At 32.4% G+C, this 19,707-nt stretch overlaps 1 long non-coding RNA gene across 1 annotated transcript in view; it reads right to left on the reverse strand.

Annotated features, from left to right (window-relative positions):
* Positions 1-17,788, reverse strand: part of LOC120583229 (uncharacterized) — a 72,586-nt gene extending 54,798 nt beyond the window's left edge. The window contains exons 1-2 of the long non-coding RNA XR_005647736.1: positions 17,686-17,788; positions 14,636-14,718 (exon numbers count right to left, since the gene is read on the reverse strand). This is a non-coding gene — a long non-coding RNA (uncharacterized LOC120583229). The remainder of the gene's footprint in view (positions 1-14,635; positions 14,719-17,685) is intronic.
* Between the last annotated feature and the right edge of the window lie 1,919 nt (positions 17,789-19,707).

Genomic DNA, 19,707 nt, shown 5'->3' on the forward strand with positions numbered 1-19,707 from the left:
TCCTCAGCATGCTTTTCACTATTAGCTACTTAAGATAAAAACTCATGGACAACAAAACATATCATTAGAATTCAACTTTTTGGTTATTGTACATGCTTTTTAAAGTTTTGAATTTTTAACTTCTTTCAAATTATGCTGTTCGCCTTGGCTTATACATAGAAACATATTCTTCACTCTCCATAAACATCTCTTATTTAATACTAGTGACGGAATTCTCAGTCATTTACCTACATATTTTGCCCTTCTCTTGAAAAGGCGTTTCTATATTTATTTAAATGTTTAAAGGTAAAGGATGAGACTGAATTACCAGTCTTTAAAAAGAATCATTAATTCTCATTTCAAAATTATTTAGTCATTGTTCAGATTTAATTTTGAATTTTCTTTCTTTTTTTCTTTCATGAAAAGAGCATGTATCCTCAAATAATTTTAGAGAATAAAAAATAAGTCACTCCTCCACTGAAAGAATTTTGAAGCCCTTGTATTATCAGTTAAATTTGGAAAGTAGTTTTCAAAAATACTATAATCTAAAAATACAATAAATTCTTCCTGGTACAGAATGCCTGAAATGCTGCTATACCTGCATACACATTGCACTAAATCTTAAAGAAAGTTAAAATAAATTTTTAAAAATTGGTTTCATATAGAATATTCCTCTGAGCAAATGCAATAACCTTAGAAATTAATAGCAAAAAGATAAAATAGAATCTCGGGAAATTTAGGAAATATATTTTACTGATCTTTAAATTATAAAAGAAATAGTAATGGAAATTAAAAACATTTAGAGCCTAATAATATTAAAACATTAGAACTTGGCCACACGTTTACTATATTCCTTAGAGGAAAACTTAAAGTTTAAAATGCTTATATTTGAAAAAAAGAAAGACTAAAATAATAAGCTAAGATTTTAATTTAAGATGTTAGAAAACAAGGACAAAATATTTCCAAGCAGGAAATAATAAAATTGGAAGTAATTTCATTGGAAGGAAGAATCGATAAAGCCAGAATTTAGTTTCTTAAAGTTCTGTTAAATAGTCAAATCTCTGAGAAGATTGGGGGGGGGTGGGTGGGGGGTGGGGGGTAAGTTTTATTCATAGACTAAGAAAAGATACATGATAATAAGAGAACAATATTGACTTTAGCCAAGCTACAAGTTTTATTTTTAGTTTTGAACACATAAGAATGACAAGTCATAACTACATCAAGTTGCCTTTATTTTATTATCAAATTAACAAACATAGAATGCCAAAAAAAAAAAGATAAGGATACAAGTAGATGCAGCTCACCTATGCTAATTCCTCCAGAATATGACCAATGCACCTGAATGAGTAAGAAACCCATCAAGTGTGAAAAGCCCAATCCAGAAGGCAGTTGCCTCTTATATCATTAGTTTGGAGGGATATCCATGTCAGTATTTATAGACTGACCTGTTACTACAGAAGGGATTGATTGCTGTGCCACACCTATATCTGTATTATACTTCATTTCAACTTCAAGTTTAGAATGAGGGTGATCATGTCTTATGAAAAATATAAACAAATTTAGGACAGTAAATTTGAAATTTTAAAGAAATAGAAATCATCTAGAGATTATAATTTACCAAAACTGACTCAACAAGAAATTAAAAACATCTATAATCATTGAGGAACTTGATGCAATCATTAAAAATTTACCATATCTAAGCAATTTTACATGGAATTTTGACCAAATATTCAAGGAAGTGGCATTCTGATATATACAAATTGTTACAAAGAATAGAGAAAAATAAAAACATCACCTTCATTTTATAAAGTTAACATAATCTCATTACTATATTCAGAATAAATCAAAAAGCGAAAAATTGCAGACCAATTTCACCTATGACTATAGATGCCAAATCCTAAATGAAATTTTACAATATACAACAATAGAACAAATATAAAATACAATCATATAAATATGTCATTTATAATAGTTACAGTAAATCACTGAGGAACAAATATAAAATAAATATATAAGACAGAGAAAAAATTTAACTTAGATGAAAATGTTAAAAGATCTAAATAGATGTATAATAACTATAACTATGCTCAATGATGAAAAGACTCAATATTATTGATATCTCAACTATTCCAAAATATGACACTAATCAAACTAAATATAATAGCAACAGGTATCCCAATGAAAGGTTTGGGACTTTGATATGTTGTTTTTCATATTTATATCGAAGAGCAAAGGATCAGGACTCCTGAAGAGCTGCCAAAGGACAGTGTGGAGGATCTTTATGTATAAGATATGAAAAGTTATTATAAAGCTATTATAAATTGTGGTGTCAGTAAACTCAGAAACAGTCCCACACATGTAAAGAAACTTGATGAATGTAGTGGAAAAAGAGAAGAAAGATTGAAAGATAGTTTGTAACCAGAATTCACAAAATTCATGTGAATGATAAAACAGTAATGAATTAAGCAAACAAACAAATATATGAGGGTTAACAAACAAGTGAAGTCGATCAAACTAAGCAGTTAAGCAATGAATTATCTTTTTTTGGCTGTCTGAATATCAATTCAATAAACCAGGTAAACTAAATCTCCACTTGACTTTTTTGCAGTGTAAACGTCTGAAGACATTTTAAAGAAAGGAGGATGTTGTGAGTAATTGACCTTTTCTCTGGAAAGGAAGTAGTGATATTTTCAAGCAGTACAGTAACATCAAGCAGGTCACACATAAGGAAGGTCACTTTTTTTTATTGAAAAGGGGGTAGAAAGCACCATGGAGAAATTCATTTTCTTGTCTAGATAATTGGAAGCCTTATACAGAAAACAAAAGGCATGATGCTTTTAAGGGGATTATTATGTTCGTTTCCTGAGCTTTGGAACTAGCTCACATCATATTAGCATAGCATCATGTGGAAAAACACATCTATCATCACCAAGATGTTGGGCTGTGAGCCTCTCTACCTTAACTACAAGGTCAGTTGAACCGCCAGGGGCAATTCCCTTTGATCAAGTTCAGCCACATTCTGTCAGTTTCAAGCATTATGAGCCTCATCATCTGTTTTAAAAGGCAAAGCTATATCCTACAGCAGTACATAATAACAAAGAATGATTTTTCTGAACCTCTTAAACATAGACTTGTCAAAGAGTGAATGTGCAAAACTGACCTTATCAGAGACGCAAAATACAGCTCCAATTAAAATTGAACTGGGGAGCGGATGTTGGAGGTGCTATCGCAAACTCAAAATGTAAGCCTCATAAATAAGGAATGCTGCCATATGCTACAGCATCTTCATTCACATTCAGCTATTACAGGAATCAACAAAACATTGTTAGAAATCATTGCAGTTAGCATGGACGCTACTGTTGAGATTAGATTAATTAAACTGATAAATCCTAAGTATGAATGGAAAACATCTAATAACATGAAACAAGTCAAAATATGAGACAGGCAGTTCTGCCAAAATGCTTTTCAAAGCTCCCATTGGCTTAGTATGAATGGGAAATCTACAATTTTGAAGAAAAGGAAATAGACCAAATGCCAGGTAAGTATAAGCCTGTATAAGTCTGGCATTTGCCAGAAATGAGGCATTGGAATCAAGAAGAACTTATCGTGGCCAAAGCAGGATGCATAGTATATCTAGAGTTAGGCAGTTTCACTTTGGCATTCAACCTAACAACAAATAACATTGAGTCTGATTGGCAAGTGTTTTGTACCTTCTTAACTGAATGCTATATAAATGTCAGTAACTGACCCTATACTAGGAGCAATGACCTAAGGATCTGTAGACAGAAGGATTTAAATTATAACTACATCTAAGAAAGAATTAATGTTCTTTTGCAGTGAAGCATTAACTTTGAAAATACACTGTGAAATCTCAAGGTATAACAAGGTATAACATATTAATAAAACTCAAACAGCTGCCGATTGCAATTAACGAAAGATAGAAGGATGGAAGGAAGGAGGAAGGGCAGGAGGGAAGAACCACGAGAAAGGAAGGAACAGCTGGTTATTCTATCACTATTCGAGTTAGTGGAAATATTCTTCATGTCTCATGAAAGATATGTAATCGCCAAAGGGAAGTTTCTATTTTATAAAAGTCAATAGGGGTTCAAGAACCTGTTCGTTTTTGTTTTAAAATCCTGGTCTCTCTTGGAGGATGTTACAAAACAGACTGATCTCAGTGTCAAGTTGCCCTCTGAGAGATGTCCTTGGTTTTTTGTGCACTTTGAGAGTGAGCCACAGAATCACAGGTTTACAAAACCAGAAGGAAGCTTCAAAACCGCATATCTTTTGCCCAATGCCATAGATCATGAAAGAGCTGTTCATCTCTGGGCCAATATGCTATATTTTTTTTTATTTACAGAGTTCTTTTAAAAGACTAGAGAACTATCACAAGAGTAGCAAAATGGTCCTCATATATGATATAGCCGCTTCTCTAAAAACCAGTTTTCTCATTATATCTATTATTGATTCTAACCTTGGGACAGCCTTCCTATTATCCTTCAAGCCCTGCTAAAAATGAAGTACTTGGGGTCAAGAAAAAAAAAAAAAAAACCATTGGTAATGCTCAGACTCTGGGAATAAATGATCTCCAAGATGCAATTAGCACAATCCTTCACCTGAGAGATGGTGAGAACTAAGAGGAAAGAAAAAAGTACCCAGGTTCAAATGATGACTTTTAGAATAATTTTCTGTTCCCGCCACATTTTACTCTAATGACCAAGCTAATCTAGTCTTGATTAGCATGACCATGAAAATAATTATCATTTATATGCTATTTTAAATCTTAAAAGCCTTTGTTAAAATGTTCTTTCCTGCTCCAGGACATGCAATATTGACTAGAGTAATGAATTCATTATGGTGTTTCTGACTTTCTTTTCCTGAACTCTATAAATGTATATCTTATAACATATCCAAGGGCCAATATTAGGACATAGACAGTGTATTGACTCTTTAATGTGTCCTTCCGGTAATTAATATCTTAAAATTTAATTTATATATAATTTTGCCATGATATGTGAGAGATGGTCTGTAACGCAAATATACTGTAAACTTTTTACATAAAAATTATATTCTTCCTGGTGTTCATTATTGCTTCATTTATATCACTCTTTTGTGTCAAAAAGGCAAAATTCACTTAAACTTAAGTACTCACTAGCTACTTCGTCTTGAATAGAAAAAACAAATGTGTTTGTCCTCACCAAATAATTACACTGAATAAACTCAGTTCTGTTTTCTGAACAAATGGCTATATTTATGCCTTTTAATGTTTTAGAATTACACTACCAATAGATGCATTTGATATATTGAAGCTATGAGCAGATTTTAATTTCATAAAATATATGCAATAAAAAAAAATGACTGACGAAAAGAGAGCAATTTTATATCATTTTTAAAAGTGTTATATTCCAAAGGTTCTTCTTTGTGGAAGCTTAAAAATAAAACTACATAGATTCTAGAGGCAGGGGGTGAATCAATTGGCAAACATCTTCTAGTCTTAGTGAAGAAGATTTAAAGTAAATCCCACATTTGCAAAAAAAAACCATATCTTCTTGACTATAACTATCAGAAATTTACAAGAGATGATTTATTACCATAAAAATGCGTCTAAGAAAAGCAGTCAGAATTTTTTGTCTAAATAATACAACTTTATAAAACTGTATAAGAACTGAAATACAAAATAACTAAGCTCCTACAGGTTCAAATTTTTTTTTGTCAATTTATTTGTTTTATTTTGTCAATCTATTTTTTAAAAAGAGAAACAAAATGTTACTCTTTTTAGAATACTAGCCTAAGGTACATGATGCTTCTAAATGAAAAGAATACTAGTTATCTGTTCTACTGTGCTTTTATGACTCTTAGGACATATAGGTTAATCTGTGATTCTCAAATTGGGGAAGACTCACTTAGGGACTGTTAGAATAAATATAGTTTCTAGCATTCCATCCAGGGGATTTGGGCTTAGTAGCTCTGGGGTAGAGTCTGGGACACTATTTTTATCAAGCACTCCAGGTAGTTTGGTATAGATCTACTGACCTGTATGTAGGGTTCATGGGATACTTGAAAAATGATAAAGTTCAAAATAAGCTGACATGGAAAATAAGCTTTCATTCTGTTATCTCCTGCCTACATTGGTGACCCTCTAAGTCAGAACTTCCTAATCTGTAATATGAGTATGTTTTGAGAATCAAATGGGACAAAGTTAATACAAAGGCACAGCCAGTAGGAAAGTATGATATAAACGCTAATTCTCATTGAGTATCTTCCTAGCATACAGTAGGTTAAAATTAGTGAATATATTGATATGGAAGATGTTAAATTATATATGTCAACAAAACTACTGATACCTTCATTTATTTACTGATCTCTAATGCAACAGACATGTATAATAATTAAAGGCTCAAACTCTGCTGTTAAACATATTAGATCATACCCTAGCTCTTCTATTTCCTAGTCTGTAATATTGGAAGTATTACTTAATCTCTCAATGGCTTAGTTTTCTCATTTATAAAATTAGGATGCTAATAATATCTTACCATCTAAGATTATTGTAAAGATAAATTTAGCCAACACATGTGGAATACTATTAAATTTTCTGAAGTATAAGTAAACTATTATTATTATTGTTATTTCATTATCTATCAACTGTTATAATGGATGATGATAAGCAAAACACATATTTTCCTGGACTTACAATCAAATACTCTTATAAAGTTATAGTCAAACACTCTTATAACGTTACAACTTCGACAGCATTATAATGGAGAGCTACGGAGAGGTATAAGATTCCAAAAGAGTAGTACCTGACCTAGTTTGAGGTCTGCATGAAGCAGGAGAGTGAGGCTTTTCTTAGGTTCTGATACTTTAAAAAGAATGAGGAGACACCCACATGAAGGAGGTACATAGATCATAGGAGTATTGCAAGTAAGAGAAAATAGTAAATATAATAGCTATGAGCAGCAGTAAAAACTGGTGATTATGCAGTGCAAAAGTAAAGTCATATAACTAATTGCAGAAATAAAATGGAGATTGATGTACTATAAAGCTAAAGAAATCAGCAGAGGAAAAACATGCAAACTCTCAAAGTCCTATGAGTAGTATGCAAGTAGTAGTAGTAATATTTTAATAAAGAAAAGAAAATATAAAAAGAAGTGACTTGATTAGATTAGAATTATAATAAATTAAACATGAAGAACAGATATGAAAAGTAGAAATATATGAGGAAGATATAACAAGTCTAAATCAGTATACATACAAAACCACACCTACAAAACAAGTAAAATTATTAGCATTAAAAGGAGAAATAGACAATCTGTAAACATAATGAGAGACTCTAACGCACCTCTCACAAACAGATAAAAAAAATTAGCAGAGATCTAAAAAAATGCAACTAGCAAACTTAATCTAATTGAACATACATAAAAAATATCAAAAATAAAAAAATGCATATATTTCAAGTATACATAAAACACGAACAAAATTTACCTGTTGCAAAGTAATTAAGAAAGCCTTAATAAAGCTCAAAAGATTCTCTGATTATGTAGTAGTAAGCCAGAAGTCCATAACTAAAAAGTAACTAGAAAGTCTCTCTTTTAAATTAAACAATACAATTCTAAATACCATGAGTCAAAGAAGTCATAAGATTTAATAATATTTTCACTAAAAATAATAAAATATGACATACAAAAATTTGACAGATATGATAGAGCTTAGTTTATGAGAATATTTATAGCCAAAAATATACATATTTGAAAAAAAGAAAGGCTTAAAATCAGATCTCCAAGGAACCATCTTATAAAGTTAAGAAATAATAATAAATTAAACCAAAATAAAATAGAATAAAGAAAATAAAAAAAACATTAAAAATTAGTAAAATAAAAAATAAATTATAAAATAGAGAGCAGTCAAAAGTTGGCTGACTGAATGATAAAAAACCAGAGATTCTCAGAAAGGCTAATGAACAGAAAAGAGGAAAGAAACAAGTTACCAATTTTATAAGCAAAAAGTATTTTGCTACATATCCTAGAGATATTAAAAAAATAAGAGGTTATTATGCACAATTTTGTAAACTTGAAAATATGAATGAAATGGACACATTCCTTGAAAAACATAATTTACCACAACAAATAAGAAATCAAAACTATAGATTATCACATACTTATTCATTATCTATCTATCTATCTATCTATCTATCTATCTATCTATCTATCTATCTATCTTATCTATCTAGGCACTTTTCTGTATGTAAATTGAAAGAGAGAGATGAAAAGAGAAAGGAAGAAAGAGAAGTGAGAAGATCCCCAAGACTGAATAAGCTAATTATAGATATAGGAAGCTAAAGCTGTCACCTTTTTGTGTTTGAATGTATGTCCAGCAGTAATCTGGACCAGGTAGATCCAGTATATAAGAAAATCTGCTGTCTTTTTAAAGAAAGTCCTTAAGTAATTTTACTAAGTCAATTGATAGGTTTGTTTCATGTAGTAACAGAATCTATCCAGAAAAATAAATAACTCTAGGTCTTTCAAACAGAGAATTAAATATAAGAAATTGGTTTCATACGTGATAGAAAAGCTGAGAAGCAGATCAAGGACAACTCAGACATTAGCAATATCCAGAAATATCTACTAGCCTAAAACCAAAAGGACAATGGAAGAAGATGGTATTATCAGAGCCCGGAGCCAGACTAGTGTTGGGTATATGGAGGAAACAAACCTGCTGCCGAAACACAAAAGGAGTAAATATCTGGTTTCTCCCCTCATCACATACCCTCACTCTTCTGCCACAGCTCCCTGGAAATCAAGGGAAAATAAGACTGCTAAATGTTGGGTCTTGTAATCAAAAAGAAAGCAGCGGAAGGGTAAAGTGTGGGTCTGAGAATAAACAAGAAGTTGGGTAGCATAGTAATCTAATTAGACTCTAATGATTAAAGATCTAAAGCAATAATGCAGTAAAGTCTGAAAGCAAGCCTGCTCTAGATCTACCTATTGGTAGGCTTCCAGGTAGGAAGGAACAAGGAATAGTTCTTTAAAACTATTAATGAATTGATTGAGAGATAATGTAATAATAGCATTGGTTTTAGGTTTCCCTCTGGCTCTTGTCACTTCCAAGCTATAGGCCTTATCCAAGCCTTAAATTTTTAATCTGTAAACCATGAATAATAAAATTTGCTTTACTGAATAGGTACAAGTAATAAAAGAGTTCATAAATAAATGAGATTAACAAAGTGATTCAACTGATAGCACACAATAATGGTGGCTGATTATGTGTATGTATGTGTGTGTACATATATGTATGGATACACACACATATAATATATAATATATGTACATATGTTTTTGAGGGTTTTTTACCTCTACTCTTCTGTCTGCTTTCTCCAAACAAAGGCCTCTTTTCTTCTGGCATTGTGTGCTTGGATATGGCCCAGTTTATTTTCCTTTTGTAAATAATATAAATGGAGCTACTTTAAAATGGAGCTGGAGCTGCCATCCCAGAGAAACTGCTTTTCATGTCTTATGCCTAAAATTTTTGGAACTTTAAAACAAGGCAAAATAACCTTCGGACTGGGCCTAGGGCAACACTGTGTTCCAAAGAACTATTTGCAAAGATAACAAGAAAGCAGTTATTATAACTTCTGGACCTAAAATTAAAAACGTCATTTAGAATTAACATCAGTGTTATGTTATCATAACAATAGATATGTCTTCCTTGTATTGTTGGAATTATTCCCCTCCCCTTCTCATAAATACCCACTGCCTTTGTGTCCTAACTGGAACATTATTTGGGCTTCTGCCTGAATAATGATTCTAGAATAGCTGATTACATTACTCAAAATTTTTTAAAAAATCATAAAAGTGGTAGCTTAAAAACAGCTTTATAAAAATCTTGCTTTAATAGTATAGTTTTATTACCATAATTCATTTCATCTAGATGACATCAAGTAAATGTAAGCTATATCATTATTTTATGTACCTCTGAGAAAGAAAAACCCTCAATTATGATACACAATATTTCATTATATTTCTCATCGAATCATATGTCACTAGAGGTTAAGCAGCTTCTGTTTAGTGTCAGCAGGAAGTTTCTGAAAAAGTGATATATAATGCCATATAACATAAACCTATACAGTGCATGAATGGATAATACCAGCCTCTTGCTGCTTTGAAATTTTTCATCTGCTCCATGAGATAGTCAATTTCTCCTGCTTTCAATTGCTCTGCATAATATGTGGTAGATAATCCTTTTGCATGTATCTCGCTAACAAAATTTAACAGCCTCATTTATTTACCAATCAACTAAAACTAAAAAGCTAACTAAAACGCTTCTGTAAAGCAAAGGAAATCATCAACAAAATGAAAAGGCAGCCTATAGAATGGGAGAAAATATTTGTAAGTTATATATCTGATATAGAGTTAATATCCAAAATATATATTTTAAAAAAACTCATATAAATCAATAGCATAAAACAAAACAAAAATGAAAAACGATCCAATTAAAAAGGGTCAGATAACCTGATTAGATATTTTCCTAAAGGAGACACACAAATGGCCAACAGGTACATAAAGGTGCTTAATGTTAATCATCAGGAAAATACAAATCGAAAGCACAATGAGATATTGCCTCACACTTCTTAGAATGGCTAGTATCAAAAAGACAAAAATAACAAGTGTTGGCAAGTAAGTGGCGAAAAGAGAATCTTACACACTGTTGGTGGAAATGTAAATTGGTGCAGCCACAATGAAAAACAGTATAAAGGCTCTTAGGAAAAAAAAAAAGCACTACCATACAATTCAGCAATTCCCTTTTTGAGTGTCTATCTGAAGGAAACAAAATCACTATCTCAAAAAGATATTTGCATTCCCATGTTCATTGCAGCTTATTTACAATAGCCAAGACCTGGAAACAACCTAAGTTTCCATAGACGGATAAATAGATAAAGAAGATGAGGATATATCTATACACGATGCAATATTATTTAGCCACTTAAAAGGAAATTCTGCTATCTGTGATAACATGATGGTCCTTGAAAGCATTATGCTAAGTGAAAAAAGTCAAAGACAAACATTGTATGATCTCACTTATATGTGGAATCTTAAATTTCTTTTTTATTCATAGATACAGAAAACAGTTTAGTGGTTTGCCAGAAGTGGCTTTGGGAGCAGGGAAAAATGAGTGGTCAAAATGTACAAACTTCCAGTTATAACATAAGTAAGTCCTAGGGATATAATGTTCAGCCTGGAGACTATAGTTAACAATACAGCAGCAATACGCAGGTCCCCAAATAATGTTTTTCTAACATCATTTGGTTATAATGTTAATGAGATGCCATAAGAACTTAACCCATGCTTACATTAATTAACCTAAGGTAAAATTGGTTTCACTGTACGTCATTTTGCTTAGTCGCAGAAACTACCAACAATGTTAAGTGAGGACTTACTATAATACATTGTATATTTGAAAGTTAAGAGAGTTGATCTTAAAAGTTCTCATCACAAGAAAAAGTGTTTGTAACTATGTATGGTGATGAATGTTAACTAAACTTGTGGTAACCTCATCGTAAAATCAATTTTTAATATACAGAAAATAATAGTACCTTCTTAAGTGTTAATCTAAGCTCAGAATATTTTTCAAAATTTAACTAGTGAATGTTTATAATTTACACCTTACCAGAGAAATAGGTCTTTTTAAAAAATAAAATAAAATTATAAGCATAAATGTTACCGATTTTTTTTCTAAAATCAGCAATTTATTTCTGTCAATAGTTTGGTTGAAAAACTGCATTTTATAGCATAGCTGGGATGTATAATTGTTAAAATATTTTATTTTAAGAGAAGTAAAGGAAACAAAACATGATCCCTATTTGCTCAGGAGTAGTGAACAGGCATGAAGATTCTAAAATTGAACTTAATGTGGGCGTGAAAAAAATATCATTATCAAGGCAAAGAATATCTAAGATGTGTGGAGGAATATGATGACTCATGGAATTAATAATACATTTCTAACAGTACTTAATATAGCATCGAATTACATTTTTTTATGTCTTTTATAGTCTTAGTTAAACTATTCAACACCCCGGAGAGATGAATCAATGCATTTATCTCTCTTATATAGGAAGAAAAGACTCAATAATTAGCTATTTTCAGGGGACCACAGATAGAGAGTGATGGAGATAAAATTAACTAAGTAGCTTGTGGTTTCTATCTGAGCTTGGTTCATCCTAACTCTGGGGGTGACATTAACTAGAAGTTGTTACACCTCCAATGTAGTCAGCTGTAGCCACAATCTGACAGATAGTAATGCGAAAAGATATATTAAATCAACCTGAAACAAAGCATGAACATCTGGGTTATGATTCACAAAGCAAAATAAAACCTCAGTGGGGGTTCCAGAGGGAAAGGATGTTAGTAGAGACCCTGGCTTTTGATGTAGATTGTTGTGTTTAAAGCCAGAAGGAAAACTATCAGGAAACACCATAGCATCTATGAGCATAAGAATCCAATGGGGAAGAAGATTTAATTCTTTCTGAATTTCCAGATGTATCTAAGAGCTACTCACTTTCTAATCACTAAAAAGCCAAGGTTGAATAGAACTAATAAGGAAGCTTATATAGAATATTATTCTCAATCATTTTGGGACTGATTGGACCAGAGGGGAAATATATATTTCTCCTCCTTAAAATATGTTAAAATACCTAGATCTGAATCCCCTCCATTTTCCAAAATCTCTCTCAGTTTGCTTCATTCAATCTACCTCTAACCTTCTCCAATCATATAGGAGATCACACATAAATTAGATCTAGATGTACTAATGGATTAATTCATAAAATATATGTTTATATAACATATAACCATTTGCATATTAATTATATGGTGATTAATATATCAGTCTGTTGTAATCAAAGCCTTGGGAGGAAACAAAAATGAACATAGATAAGGTATGTGCTCTAGAGGACCATATAAACTGGTGAAGAAACTGCGTTTGTTAATATCTAATCATAATAAAATAGAATAAAATATGTGCTAAGTAATAGTTGAAATATTGTACTGTAGCAATTAGAAATGGAATAATTAATTGAAGTTAGAGAGATCAGTGTCAGTGACAGATAAATTTTCTAAGGAGATAGTATTTAAATCCCTTTTGAAGGATTTTAATAAGTAATATAGGGAGATAATTTCAAACTGAAAGACTGCATGAGTAAAGGCAAAAAAGTTGTCATTTTTGGAAAACTGAAAGGAGTTTTCTAAACATAATGTAAATTACAAGGGAGAATAATATGCTTCAACCTCTCTGAGCTTATGATGTGTTGGCTAGTTACTTGCAATTGGCTTTATGTTAAATATTCTGCTTGTTCTTAAATATAGATTGTGGTTGAGTTTACTTGCCATTTACTAAAATCTATTTTCTCTTGTGGTATATTTTTTCCTAATAATGGATCACGATATATTCCATTCTACATTCTCTTCTAACGTGTGACATTGCCACACCTCAGACAAGCGGTGGAGCCTTATTTCCCTCCACTGACTCTAAGCTATCCTTATGACTTGCTTGTAACCAACAGAATGTGGTGGAGGTAATGCCACATGGCTGCTAACACCAGATCAGAAAAGACCGTGCGGCATCTTCTGGTTCTCCTAGAACAATCCTTCCCAGAATACTCCTTCCTGGAACCCAGCTGATATGCTGTTAGTAGACCAAGTGATATGGACAGGCCACATGTGGGTACTCAGGTTGACAGTATCATGTGATCCCAGCATGAGTCATCCTAGCCCAGGTGTCAGACATGTGACTGAAAAAGCCATTTTAGAAATAGATTCTCTAGCTTCAGCTGTTTCAGCTTCCCTCACATATCACACTCAGACATTTCAGCTTGTCCCGCTGAAGTCATAGACATAGTGGAGTAGAGAATAACTTTTCCTGCTGTATCCTTTCTGCTTTAATGACCTTCACAATCTGTGAGCATAATAAAATGATGTTTTATGCCACAAAGTTTGGAGTGCTTTATTATGAAGTGATAATAACTGGAATACTTTTCCTCACTGAGTAAGGAAGTTACAGCTATAGTCATGGTTGTCTAATTAGTCTCTATATTTCACATCCATCCTTGCTTAATGGGGACATGTGATTATGTTCTAGACAACAGAATATAAACAGAAATGATGTGTGCACTTGTAGGCCTGTCCCATAATATCCCACAGTGAACTGCTATATACTCGTGGACAATTCTGTGACACGACATAAACCATCAGTTAAGAATAATGCCCTTTGAGACAACAAAGAAATAAGACAGTAGGGACTTATGATTCTGAATGGTGCTCTACTTAGACTATTATAAGAGTGAAATAAACATGTATTACTGGGGTAGCTTTTTGTTGTCGCAGTCTAATCTTAAACTAATGGTGACATATGCAAGAATTTCTTCATTTTCTCTTCTAAAATAGTCAGAGACTGAAAGTCAAGGCAAGCTGTAACACAGAAATATTAGATAATTGGTTTCAGCCAGCTTGTTTTCATACTGTTTCTCAGTATTATATGAAAAGATGGCAATGGGCACAAAGGGATTGGAAAGTTTAAATTTAAAACTCTATTCTCTTAAGAAAAGCCTTGATTTTACCCCAAATGATTTTAAAAATAGATTCAGTAAAAAAATGGAGTAAGGACTTACTATTTCCAGTAGTATTAAAACCTTGCTGCCCATTTTCAGTCTTAAGATAATGGAGCACAGATGACTCTCCTCACTTTCTCCACCTAAGGGAAAGACAAATAGAAGCAAAAATTCAATTTTAATAAAACAAATAGGCATTTACAATCTAAAAACTATATGTAAAGGTTGAAAACAGAGGACTATTAATAGTTAGCAAAGAAATGGAGAGTCAAGCCTATGTGCAATTGGGCTTTTGTAGTGCAGGTAGAATAAAAGAAGGTCTGGCTTCAACAAGAAGCAAAACAACTCGAAATCATGATAGATTTTGGAACTGAAAGAAAAACTATCACAGAAAGTGGGGATAACATGAAGACTAAAAACAAAAGGATAATATGGAAATTTGTTTTAAGAAAATTGAACCCCTTTCTCTCCACCCAGACCTCTAGAAATTAGGGGACTATCTAATCCTAACGCATACCAGAGACATTAAACCAAGGACTCTCTGGATTCTAGCCTTAGCAACATCGGTTTCCTTTTCCATCATCTCCAGTATGCTAACAGCCAGGTCTATAATCTCAGGTAGAATATATGTATGTGTGCATGTGCGTGTGCATGTGTGTATGTGCGTGTGTGTGTGTAGCTTTTCTGCTTTAATGACCTACGCAACCTGTGCACATAATAAAATGATGGTTTATGCCACAAGGTTTGAAGTGGCTATCTTATATATAATGACTTCCACCAAGCCACCAACCTCACCAAGTACAGAAATTCCAATAAGCATTTTATTGTTTCATTCTTAAGTATGAAAGAATGAAACCAAAGGTTAAAATATATCTTATGTTTATATTCAGAGAAAGCTACACAACATAAAAGAAGTCAAAACATGACAAAATGGCTCAAAGGAAACAGAAAAAAGTAAAACATTATTAAATTATTAGTTACTCTCATAGAATGAAGATGATGTATTCTTTTAAAAAGAATGCTATAAGGAAGAGACAGAAAAAAGAAAGCTTTTGGAAGTTAAAAATATAACAGCAAATTTTTTTGACTAAAAACATAATTGGAAGATAAAACTAAGTATAACACAAGACAAAAATATGGACAGAGGAGAGAAAAAATTCATAAAGGATCAACATGAGCTTCAGTATAAGATATCATGAAAAACAATAGAGAGGAAATTGCTAAAAACGATACAAAAATATCTCCTAGAATGTTAAGATATGAGACTCCAAATTATAAGGGCCCATTAATGTCCAAAACAATAAATTTTAAAAGACTTAAAAGAAAAAAAACTATCACGGATTCCATAACACCAAAGAAAAAGAGAAGAATCTATAACTTTCTAAGCAAAAAAAAAAAGTTATATGTAAAGGATAATCACAATGACTTCAAATTTCCAACAAAAATGTTGACAACTAGAAAATTTACCTTTGAAACAGCATTTTACAACTATGCAGTAGAGTAGTAAAGTGAGAGACAATTTTACTCTTAATGTTTAAAAAAAAAAATGCATTTTCTATGTAATCTTTATCAGGAAGTCCCTAGATGATGAAGACACAATCCAAGAAAGAAGAAATGGGATCAAGGTAATAGAAGAACCAACAGAGGAGAGAGGAGAAAAGAATTTCCAGCACAGTAGCAAAGGAAGTCTCAAACCATAGTAGGACTGAAGAACTGTTTTTTAAGGGGAGCTACAGGCCAGAGGCCCCAGGAAGAATGTCTCCAAAGGGAAAAAAAAAAAAAAGAACTGATAAATTACTAACTACTTTGACTATATATTTGGAGGTAATTTATGGAACTCAGAATGAGTATAAAAAGTGTTGATCAGATGTTCTAAGAAAACTAAGCAATTTTTTAAAAAAAACTTATTAAATCTTAGAAAATAAAATTTTATGCTAAAACAAAATATGATCAGACCATGTACCTTGACTCAGTAGTGACCAACATGTGTATGATCATAATAAAAACTATGTTTTTAACAAAAGTTGAAACTTAAATATATTCTGATAATGTAGAAAAAATGAGAGTCAAGGTTGAGGGGCCAAAGAAAATGGTTTTATATTTTATTTTTATTTTAAGTTTTTAAAGAATTACTATGGCTTTTTTAAAAATATATTTTACTTAAATTATTTGCATTTAATCTTTTAACCGAAAAACAAAAATTAATTAGAAAATAGCTAACTAGAACATCCTATGAATTAATACTTAGATTTTTATCACCTCCATTCCAAATCTTCAATGACTGGGTTTCTCACACACACACACACACACACACACACATACACATACACACACGCACATACATTGCTTTGTAAGATATAGTTGGGAGGCAGACTGGATCACTGAGATGTCTCTGGAAGTGATAATATAGATGAATTCTAAAGTAGACTGCGAACTGCATTCCTTTTTTGAAGCTCCTCTTATCAAGAATTGCCACATACTTCTGCACTCCTTGATTTTGGGCTAGCTATACAACATGCTCCGACTAATCTAATGTAGTGATAACAACGTTATATGAAGCCTGGGCCTCAACAGGTTTTATGCACTTCTGCTATTGCTCTTAGGACTCTGTCTTCTGGACTAGCTTACTGAAGAATGAAAGAGGATATGAGCAAAGACAGTCTCAAATGAGCTATCTTAGACCAGCCAGCTCCCAATGATGAAGCAGCTAACTCCAGATGCATAAGTAATCCTAGCCCAAATCAGCCAAGTCTGCTACAGATCATGAGAACTGTACCCTGCTAACTCTAGTCTTGAAATAAATAATAAATTGTTGTTTTAAGCCATCAAGTTTTGGCATGGTTTGTCACATATAAAATAGAAAAAAATCCCAAGAGATGACAAACCCTCAACATAACATAGATGAAAGACATTACACCAAAAACTGAGTTCCACTAGGAAGACGTAAAATAACTCCAAATTACAGGTAAATGGAACTGAAAGAAGGAATGAGGTCAGTGGTAAAAAATAACTAAAAGACAATGGAATGTGTCATAGATCAGGCTGTGCTATAACAAAATACCATAGACTTGATGGCTTAATACTTAAACAACAAAACATTTATTTCTCACAGTTCTGAAGGCTGGCAAGTCTAAGATCAAGGTGTTGGCAGGTTTGATGTTTGACGACAGCTCTCTTTCAGGTTTGCAGAAGGCTGTCTGCTTTGTGTACCCGCATATGGCAAAAAGAGATCTCTGGTCTCTTCCTCTTCTAAGGGCACTAATCATAGAATGGAAGCTCCACCCTCTTGATCTCATCTAAACCTAATTTCCTCCCCAAATCCCCATTGTCAAATACCATCACACTGGGAGTTAGGAATTCAAAATATAAACTCGGAGGAACACAAACATCCAGTCCACAGCTGAATAGTTGTGTTAGTTCCAAGATTTTACTGTTGCTAACATCTATATCTGCCTTCGAAACAGAGCCCAATGAACAGCCCAGGAAATAATTACCAGAGTAGTTATTAGGATCACACAAGATACTGGAGTAGAAGACTGCCCAGTGGTTTTAGAGGCCTATTTTATCTAAAACTTCTACCTTTAAAATGTATCCAGTAGATGTACACATACTTATTCACAGAAATATTATTAATAATGCAGAGGTGGGGGGAGAGAAAAGAAAAAAGGAAAGAAAAAAAAAGAAAGGAAAGGAAAGGAAAGAGAAAGAAAGGAAGAAGAAGGAAGAAAGGTAGAAAAGAAGGAAAAGGAAGGAAATATAAATGTCTGTCAACTTAAAAAGTGTAAAGAAAGATGTATAGCACATAAAAGGAAGTTGATGATTTACTTGAATTTAAAAAAAGGCAACCACAAAGTATCATGGCAAGGTTGAATCTATGAATCTAACCCAGGTTCTACTGATTCCTCTGAATCACCCTAAGCCATTAGAAATTACACATAGAGACATATAAATTTTTTACAATCTCTACTAAAAAAAATCAACTTTTTTTTTGCAAATTTAGGATTATTATTTTAATTTCAAGATCTATCAAGAACAATTAGGGCTTATTTTAAGTTACATTAGGTTAATATATTGTAGGTGTTTTCAGTTGCATTTTTTTTGTGGTAGGAATTTAAACCTTGTCTCAAAATTTAGCACTTATGTCAATAGAAAACAGTTGGAGGAATACATACCCAATTATTAACAGTAGCTACCCTGGAAGAAAAGTAACGGAAAAAGGCTAGGGGTTGACTGGAGTTTCACTTTTTTAATACATTTTTAAAATTTATACTATAATATACTTTTAATATTAATATGTTTTATATTATTTAAATACACTTCTATGATATACTTGGAATATTTTATACATAACTTTTACATGGACTTAAATTATCAGATAGAAAAAAAGTGTTCTTCATACATGGAAGGGAGAAAGGAGAATGCAGTTTGGAACGTGATACGGGCAGAGACAATGGCAAGCATAAATATTTCTAAGAACCTTAAAATGGGAATTTAAAAAAATGACTAAATGATTTGTGATGTTGAGACTCTTAAGACATTTACCCAAACAACTGATTCCTCTTTCATGCCATTAAAAAACTTAAAAAACAAAACAAAGAAAACATACTCAGTATCTAGAGATGCATAGAACACGAATGAAGAAACAAGTAGTATCTATTTGCCCTCATAAGGTCATGTAATAGTGAAGTAGAAATGCTGAAAAGTTTGTAAATTGCCCACATCCAGAAAGAATATTTTCACAATTCTTTTACTCCCTCAACCCAGCTCCTTTGGCTAGGGAAATTGAAGCAGAAGAATATCCTAAAGGCTCCTTCTACTCTGTGGTTTGTTCACCTTAGATCTTCAATGAGTTCTCCATTCTATTAGCAATGGAAAAGAACAGAAGGCAGGCACTATGAGCTGTGTCTGGAAATAATCCACATTCAATTGGCCATGCCTCTGTTACGTGCCCTCATGACTTACAAGGGTGTGGGAAATAAAGTTCAGTTATGAGTCCAGGAAGAAGAGAACACCACTTACAGTGAGCACTGAGAAGCTCTACCACATTGACAAAGTGGAGTGTGACCAGAGGTTCTTATATAGGGGCTGTCTGGAGAGCCAGAATTTTCCTCTTCTAGATTTATAGTAAATCT

This window comes from Pteropus medius, unplaced genomic scaffold (assembly GCF_902729225.1).
Source record: "Pteropus medius unplaced genomic scaffold, Ma_sr-lr_union100, whole genome shotgun sequence".
Taxonomy (NCBI): Eukaryota; Metazoa; Chordata; class Mammalia; order Chiroptera; family Pteropodidae; genus Pteropus; species Pteropus medius.